Raw genomic sequence first — 7,135 nt, 5'->3', positions numbered from 1 at the left:
TGTGCTGCTTCTCCTTCGCCCAGCAGCCTGGCCACCAGGATTTTCAGCCAACACGTAGGTAGCCTGTATTGAAGCCCCTGATTCCCCGCTCTGCCCGCCCCCCGAAGAAGGGCTCTCACCATGATTTTATAGCACATTTGGAAGGAAGTTGCTCTCGTTCTCTCACTGCTCCTGTTTCCATGGACTACTTCCCCACCCATGAGAAGAGAACCAGGTGATTGCCTTGTGCTTGGCACTTGAGTGCTCCGCATCAGGGGCATCATGAGCAGGAGAGCTGTCTGCCCCGGATGAACACATGCAACGGCTGGGATGTTTCCCTGAGGGTGGAGGAACAGTTTCAAATCCCCTTACACTGAATGTCTCTTTCCCACATTAAAACCCAGATTTCTGTTGTCTGGGACCAAGGTCAGCAATGGATGTCCACAGAGAAGTGTAAGAAGAGGGAAAGCACGTACTTTGCACTTGTGTATCTCTAAAATATTCTCGCAGACTCCAGCAACTGCCTAACACTCTTTCTTTCTTATTTAGTAGTCTCTGAAGGCTACTTGTTCCATTCTTAACTATGTCTGCATGTGTCAGTTACTTGCAAACCTGCCCTTAGCCACCAACCACGCGGGCAGTCTTCCTTCCCTGAACTTTGATGTAGCCACTAAAAAGAAAAGCAAACCAAAACCTTTCAAAATTTGACTAAAATTTCTGATTACTTCCAGGTAATCAACAGTGACATTTTTCAGCTTGTGGAAAACCAGATAGCATACTTAGCTTAAACTGTACCTGTGCAGCCGGAGCTGCAGCAGACCCAGCTCGTCGGTGGCTTGGTCCAGAAGGGAATTCTGTTTGCAGTCACCAGCCAGTCCCTGGCACACGTGCGAGCATCAGCTTCCCAGAACTACCACAGAGGCTGCCATCAGCGCAGAGCAAGGACGTTTTGCAGGCAGGCGGGCTGGTAAAAACCAGAATGAAGGTGCCATTAACGGGGAACGGCTTTTTCTTGCTGCAGTCAGATATGCTCACGTCAACAGCTGAAGTGCCCGCTCTTCTAGGGGTGTTAGTCACATTGTTTAGCTGAATATAGCAAAAGATTAGTAAAAAATACACAATAAAATGATCTCTATTTTGAAATAGAAATGCTGAAGATGTAAATTCTTCTTTATAATGTATTTATTGAGAAATATAATTACCTAAGAAATAGAAGGGTTTTGCAAAATGTTGGAATATGCTCATTCAACCATTTCCTTAAAACTAATTGGATTAGAAATCCCTAGTTTCCTTTTATAAACAAAGTCATAAAATAACTTTAAAATATTGCAGGAAATTCAAGAAAATTTATGCAATAAGGTATGAAAAAGTAAATCTCTGTTATGGTCATGGATACTTCCCAAACACGTGCATTTTAATTAATCCCATTAATTTTTACAGGATTACTTGTTTGTTTAAACTCAAAAGAAAGCAGCTTTCTGAATGGAAACAAAATTTGAGCTTCAAAGTATGTTTTTCATAATAACCAACACTGAAAAAATACAAAACATTTATTGCTGCACGGAAAGCTTGATTTGTTTTTCTCATATATATTTTCACAGCGGTGTCAGCAACTGATAACATTATGTACACTAGGCAAGTACTATGCTGTGCAGGACATGAAATAATTATTCATTTTATTGTAGGCTTATTGAGGTAGCTACATTTGACTTTGAAGTTAATATGACAATCACGGAAACAGTATTTTAAGCTTTTGTAACTTTAATACAATAGTTCCTTCCATTTGTATATCTAAGATAATAGTAGGCTCCAAACTTTTTTTTTTAAATAAAATAATAAAATAAAAATAAAAATAAAAACCTGACTTCTGGCACTGAATTACCCTAAGAGGAAAAAAATAAAAAATAAAAAAATAAAATGGATTCCTTAATTTTTCTTATAATGAAATCCTTATCATTTACTTTCAAAGCTTAGTTTAAACTAAGATTTATTAGTCCCTTAACATTAATCATATCTGAAAGCGTTCACCATCCTCTGGGTTCCTGTGTTATCTTACACAGAGACAGCTCCAGAGCAAAACATTGACTCCAAAACAGCCGTTCACTAAACCAGAGTCATCTGAAAGCCTGTACGCTTCCTCAAGCTCAGCGTCATTCCAAAGGACACTACCCGAAGGCCCATCATTTTTAGAAGGTAATAGATGAGGTCACAGGAAGTATTTCCACGTGTTATTGTGCCTTGCGAGTCAGGTTTTCTAAAAACTGTTGTGGTTTCTCCTCTTAGTTGGGCATGCCACTGCGTCTGAATATTTATCAGCACTCAAGAGTTCAAGAACATCCTAAAGGAACAACGGGTCTTCAGTTTCTTGAGTTCTCCTCATTTGTCCTCAGATTTACTAGGCTCAGTGTACTCATTAGCATTCACTTCAACTTGATTAGCAAATAATCCAGAATTTTTGGTCAATCAAATAATTACTGGTACTTCACAAGTATGTTTTCACAGATACAGAGGTTTTAATGATTACACCCTGCCACTTGATAAAAGATTGTCCCAAGTAGGAAAGTGTAAGAGTTTAGTTAAAGTGTGCTGCAGATATTTGTGTGTTTGAAAAACAGTCTTCCTCTCTTTTGGTTCATCAAATGCCATAAAGACTTTCAGGACTTAGACTGAAGGCTCAATTTTTTCTTCAGTGCCACATTCCCCAAAATACACATGCACAACCTCACACAACACAGTTCAGTTAAGTAGACTTTAAGATCTTGGTGGTTTGTGCATGCTGTGATATGCATGTGCTATATCTGTAATGCATAAAATTACTTCTGTGCAGGGGTTCAAATTATCAAATGAACTCATTGCATCTTCCTCCTAAAAGTAACACAAATCACGGCACAATCATTTTATGTCCAGCAGAACGAATCCTTTTTCAAGTCATTTTTTTTCCATGCTGCCTCCAAAACCCCTATATTACAATCTAAAAAAAATCTAACAGACGACATGCTATCAAACCAATACTGCTATTTAAAACAACTATGAGTAGGTTTTATGAATATATATACGCATATATACACACATACATGCTTGTAAAAAAGCTAACAACAAAAAAAGGCAAACGCTTTGCATTTGTTTTTTCCTGGTAAATACGCTTCCCAGCACTACAAGCACTGATAACAAACTAACATCTCCCGGAGTAATGAAAGGGAAACGTGTTCAAAGCTGCAGGAAAGTGGCAGCATCATGTATCAGGAAAAACATCTCATAGCACGGGTAACAACAACTAGCTGGCCTGTCATCTGTAATTAGGCGCTGTGAATCATAGTACACGTTTTTCTTTGAACCAAAGTGTGTACGCTGTTTTTCTTGTTGAACAACAAAAAAAATCCCACCACTCGTGCGGTTTACACCTCGCCAAGCAGCAGAGATGTTCTGGGGAGCAGACGGAGCAGGGGCATCGCTGCTGCTGGATGCGGGGCTCGTGCTCCGGGCGGGTGCTGGCAGTGACAGCAGCCGGCCCAGGGCCGGGCGGCAGAGAGGGGCCCAAATGCTGAGCCCCTACGAGCAGCAGCACGGCACAGCACTTGGCCTGGGCTGGGAATGGACTCACGGGCCAGGAAGGTGCTGGACCGGCTACCGGGGAACAGCTTTTAGGGCAATCAGGCCACCGTGTAAACGTTAAACCTCAGCAATCTCTGTGGGCTGCTCGGATCCTGTAGGATTATTTGGTAATCCCTCGGTATTCTTCTGTTTCTGCAACACGAACACCACAAGGGCATGAGGAGGAAGGGTGGAGAAATGCAGCCGGACCTGACCCTGCACCCAGCCAGCCTGCAAAAGGCACGTCTTTGATGTGAGGTACAAATGAACGTCAGGTCTGGGTGTGCACAGAGCACCAGAATGGGCATCAGCACTGAATAGTGAACCTGCAGCAGTGCAACAAGATACCTGAAATGTCCTGGAGAAGCTGCTCACGTCCAGACATCAGCTCTGGGACATGCCACCGCCGCCAGCCTGGCTCCCCTGAGGAGGGGAGGAAGGCAAACAGTGGGGGAAAAAATACTGCTCCTGCAGCCTGCAAGGGAATCTGCATTTCCAACAGCGATTTTTTTCTAGTCCTCCTTAAAGACAAAGTTTAAATTATTTGAAGATGGGTATACACCACCTCTACAGCAGCTACATTGCAGCAACAAAAGCTGAGACTAATTGTGGGACAGCTCAAGAAAGCTGAAATGTATTTTAATGAAGAAACCAGTCTCTTCCCTTCAGGGCACTGCTTGGCAGAGACCAAAAACCCACAGATAACAGATGGTCAGCAATTTCGTAATAACCTGGCAGGCCTGACACTACCTACTGGGACAGGATCTGTGGCAGAAAGATAAAAATGGCACTGCATAATGATGGGAGAGGGCTGAACGTTCACAGACACGGAGCAACTAATTAGGTCTTATGCTATCTAAACACTTGAAAGTGAGTCTTTTTGGACCCTAGGCATACAGGCGGACAAACAAATATCATTTAAGCATGTATCAGAAATTATTCAGACCTCACAGACTTGACAGCAGTAGGGACCAACAGCATAAGCAGCACAAATAATATTCATATAAGCCTTGTTACGAAGCTAAAATAAAGCCAGACATTCCTAATAATATGGCAGATTTTTAAAGCAATGCACACAGTTTCTTCCCCTTTTAAGACAAGAAGGCAGAAATAACTGCCTGGCCATAAATGCAGAAAGCGACGGTGAAAAGAAGGAGAGGCAGGGTAAGCAAGCTGGGAAGCATACAAAACAGGAAGAAAGTAGACAAAGCAGCCAAACTGGAGTTAAAATAATGTCAGGATTGGGACAGTAATAAGTGCTATCAATTTTGCACAAGGCAAAATAAATTTCCTTGCCTTAGCAGCTTAATTTTCTTCAGAAGCCCAAAAGTAAGCAAGGCTGGGCAAAAGGCCACTCACCATGCACTCCCACCGTGCTGAGCCAGGGCAGTGCAGCAGCAGCTGGGCCCCTTTGGGTGTCTCTGGTTATTTTTGGCTGCTCACCATGACTGCTGCATCATGCACAGCATGGACACATTTTTTGCCCCAACCTGAGCCTTCCTTACGTGTTCTGCATGGTGTCGTATTTCTCATCTTGAGCCCTTGGTAATCCTAGCCTTTGAGAGTTGTTGTTAAGTTTTGCCATGGGGTACAGCACAGGGAGACCTTTTGTGTTAACAACTCAGCCAGAGCCAGGAAAGGTAGGGGCAGCTCTGATCCTGCCAGGCTCAGTGCCTGGGAAGGCACAGTTATCGAGAAGTTTTTAGCTAACAGTTCACAAGACATTTCAAGACAAGCCCCCTCTGAGTCAATGGCTGTTGCCCCATCTGGCTTTCCTGGGCTGCTGTGGGTGCCAGCCCCCAGCACAGATGCCCGGAGCAGCTGGGTGCTGTATCAGACCCTTGGCCATAGCCCCCAGCTCCCATGGAGGAGCTGCCACTGGTGTGGGAGTGAGTATGGGAGAGTTGGGAAACAAGCAATATCGGCAGACAGGAATTAAATAACTGTGTGATGCAGTTTGAGAGTCCAAAACCACTCTCTGCAAAGTGGTGCTTAAATCACAGCCCTGCATCCTAGCAGCCGGGCTCGCCTCTGCTGGGGAGCTGCCTCTCCTCCTCTGTAATATAACAGACTAATGGCGAGAGCAGTTGCACAGAAGAGGGACGATAAAATAAAGCTGAGCCAACACTGAAGAAGAAATGTAATATTTATGAGACTACAGAGAGAGAAGATGGGAGCCTGGCTCTGTACCACGCAGCATGGGCCGCAGGGGTGGGGATGCCAGGGTGCTCCCTGCAAGGTGGGGCAGGAGCCTGAGAGCCACAGCCCGAGGACAAGACTGCGCCCACCTCTCCTGTTTGCACGGCAAGTGCTCTCACCACTGGGCTGATGCAGAACAATAACATCACATGCCCACATATTTGTATATTTTATACACATATCTAAATTACATATGGGTATAAATAAGGCAAAAAAAATTGTAAAAATATATTAATAAAATTCTGTTATATGTATACACATATAAAAATTACATACTGCTTGGAATGAAGCGGCTGATCGTTGTGCTGGTGCATGGTGAATCCAGAACACCAGGCATCGGGGCCCAGCACCAGGTATGGAAACTTCCCCTCGATGCCTGACGAAGGACTTGCTCCAGCATGCAGCAGGAGCCCTGAGCACAGCTGGCAGCAGACACAAAACCCTCAGGAACTGAGACGTGGCACAGCGACCGGCTCGGCACGTGCAGGAAGCACAAATGGCACATGCATGGCTCTGGCTGCTCCCTCCCGCTTCCAAAGTGCGTTGCTGTAGCATTTAAGCGCCCAAAGCTCCTTTTCTTGGCGCTTTCTTTTTCTTCTCCAGAAAACCGTTGCTTCTCACAGCCTGCATAAGAACAAAGAAAACAAGGCTAAACTGAAACTCAAGTTTTTTTCCTCCCCTGGCCAATTAAAAAATAGTTGGAAAACAAAGTTTCAATCCTACTGGACTTCAGCGTTGGAGGATTCATTTCTTCAGCTGTGAGGTTGGGCCTCAGAAATTGCTCGTGAATCCCAAACTCCTACATTCAGCTTCACTCTTAGCCCTAAAAACAATTGCTCCTCTCCATTTTCTGTTCTTTGCCCAAGGCTCCTAAAACATCATGTGGGGATTTGGGAGCCCCATTTGAAACAAATTGTTTTAATTAAAATAGTAATTTTCAGCCCCAAGAGATGTAAACTATTAAAGAGTTGCCAGGAGGGAGATACACTAATGGAGAGCAATGAGCAATTATAGGCAATCTGCTGCAGGTTCTCGGAGAAAAACACAGGGAAGCAGCGCAGCCACTTGCTGCCTGCCTATTTATCACTGCCGACAGCATTTAACGGCATACAGGTTTTCCTTCAATAAAGGCTCAGCAAGCGCACTTCATTTTCTTACGTGTCATCAAGTCATTTTGATATAAGAGGGGAGATCAGCAAGGGAAATGGAAGGAACAAATCTCCTCTCTCTTAAATAGCTCTCCAGCACCTGAAACAATAGGTGTGCAGGGATCGCGGGAGGCAGACACTGATGGGTCTGGTCATGGTGGTGAGCCCTCAGTCTCAGACAACCCTGTTGTCTCCCAGACACTTCCCGACATCGCAGG

The 7,135-nt window shown here is 44.2% G+C and overlaps 1 long non-coding RNA gene across 1 annotated transcript; it reads right to left on the bottom strand.

Annotated features, from left to right (window-relative positions):
* Positions 1-518: 518 nt before the first annotated feature.
* On the bottom strand, positions 519-6,702 carry LOC118169321. Its single transcript, XR_004752023.1, has 4 exons — positions 6,498-6,702; positions 6,046-6,393; positions 775-943; positions 519-649 (listed from the first exon to the last, which is right to left on the bottom strand). It is a non-coding gene; the product is annotated as an uncharacterized LOC118169321 (long non-coding RNA).
* Between the last annotated feature and the right edge of the window lie 433 nt (positions 6,703-7,135).

The sequence above is a fragment of the Oxyura jamaicensis genome, chromosome 6 (assembly GCF_011077185.1).
Source record: "Oxyura jamaicensis isolate SHBP4307 breed ruddy duck chromosome 6, BPBGC_Ojam_1.0, whole genome shotgun sequence".
NCBI classification, from domain to species: Eukaryota; Metazoa; Chordata; class Aves; order Anseriformes; family Anatidae; genus Oxyura; species Oxyura jamaicensis.
Note: the sequence above shows the minus strand (reverse complement) of the source record. Positions and strands in the feature narration are given on the sequence as shown.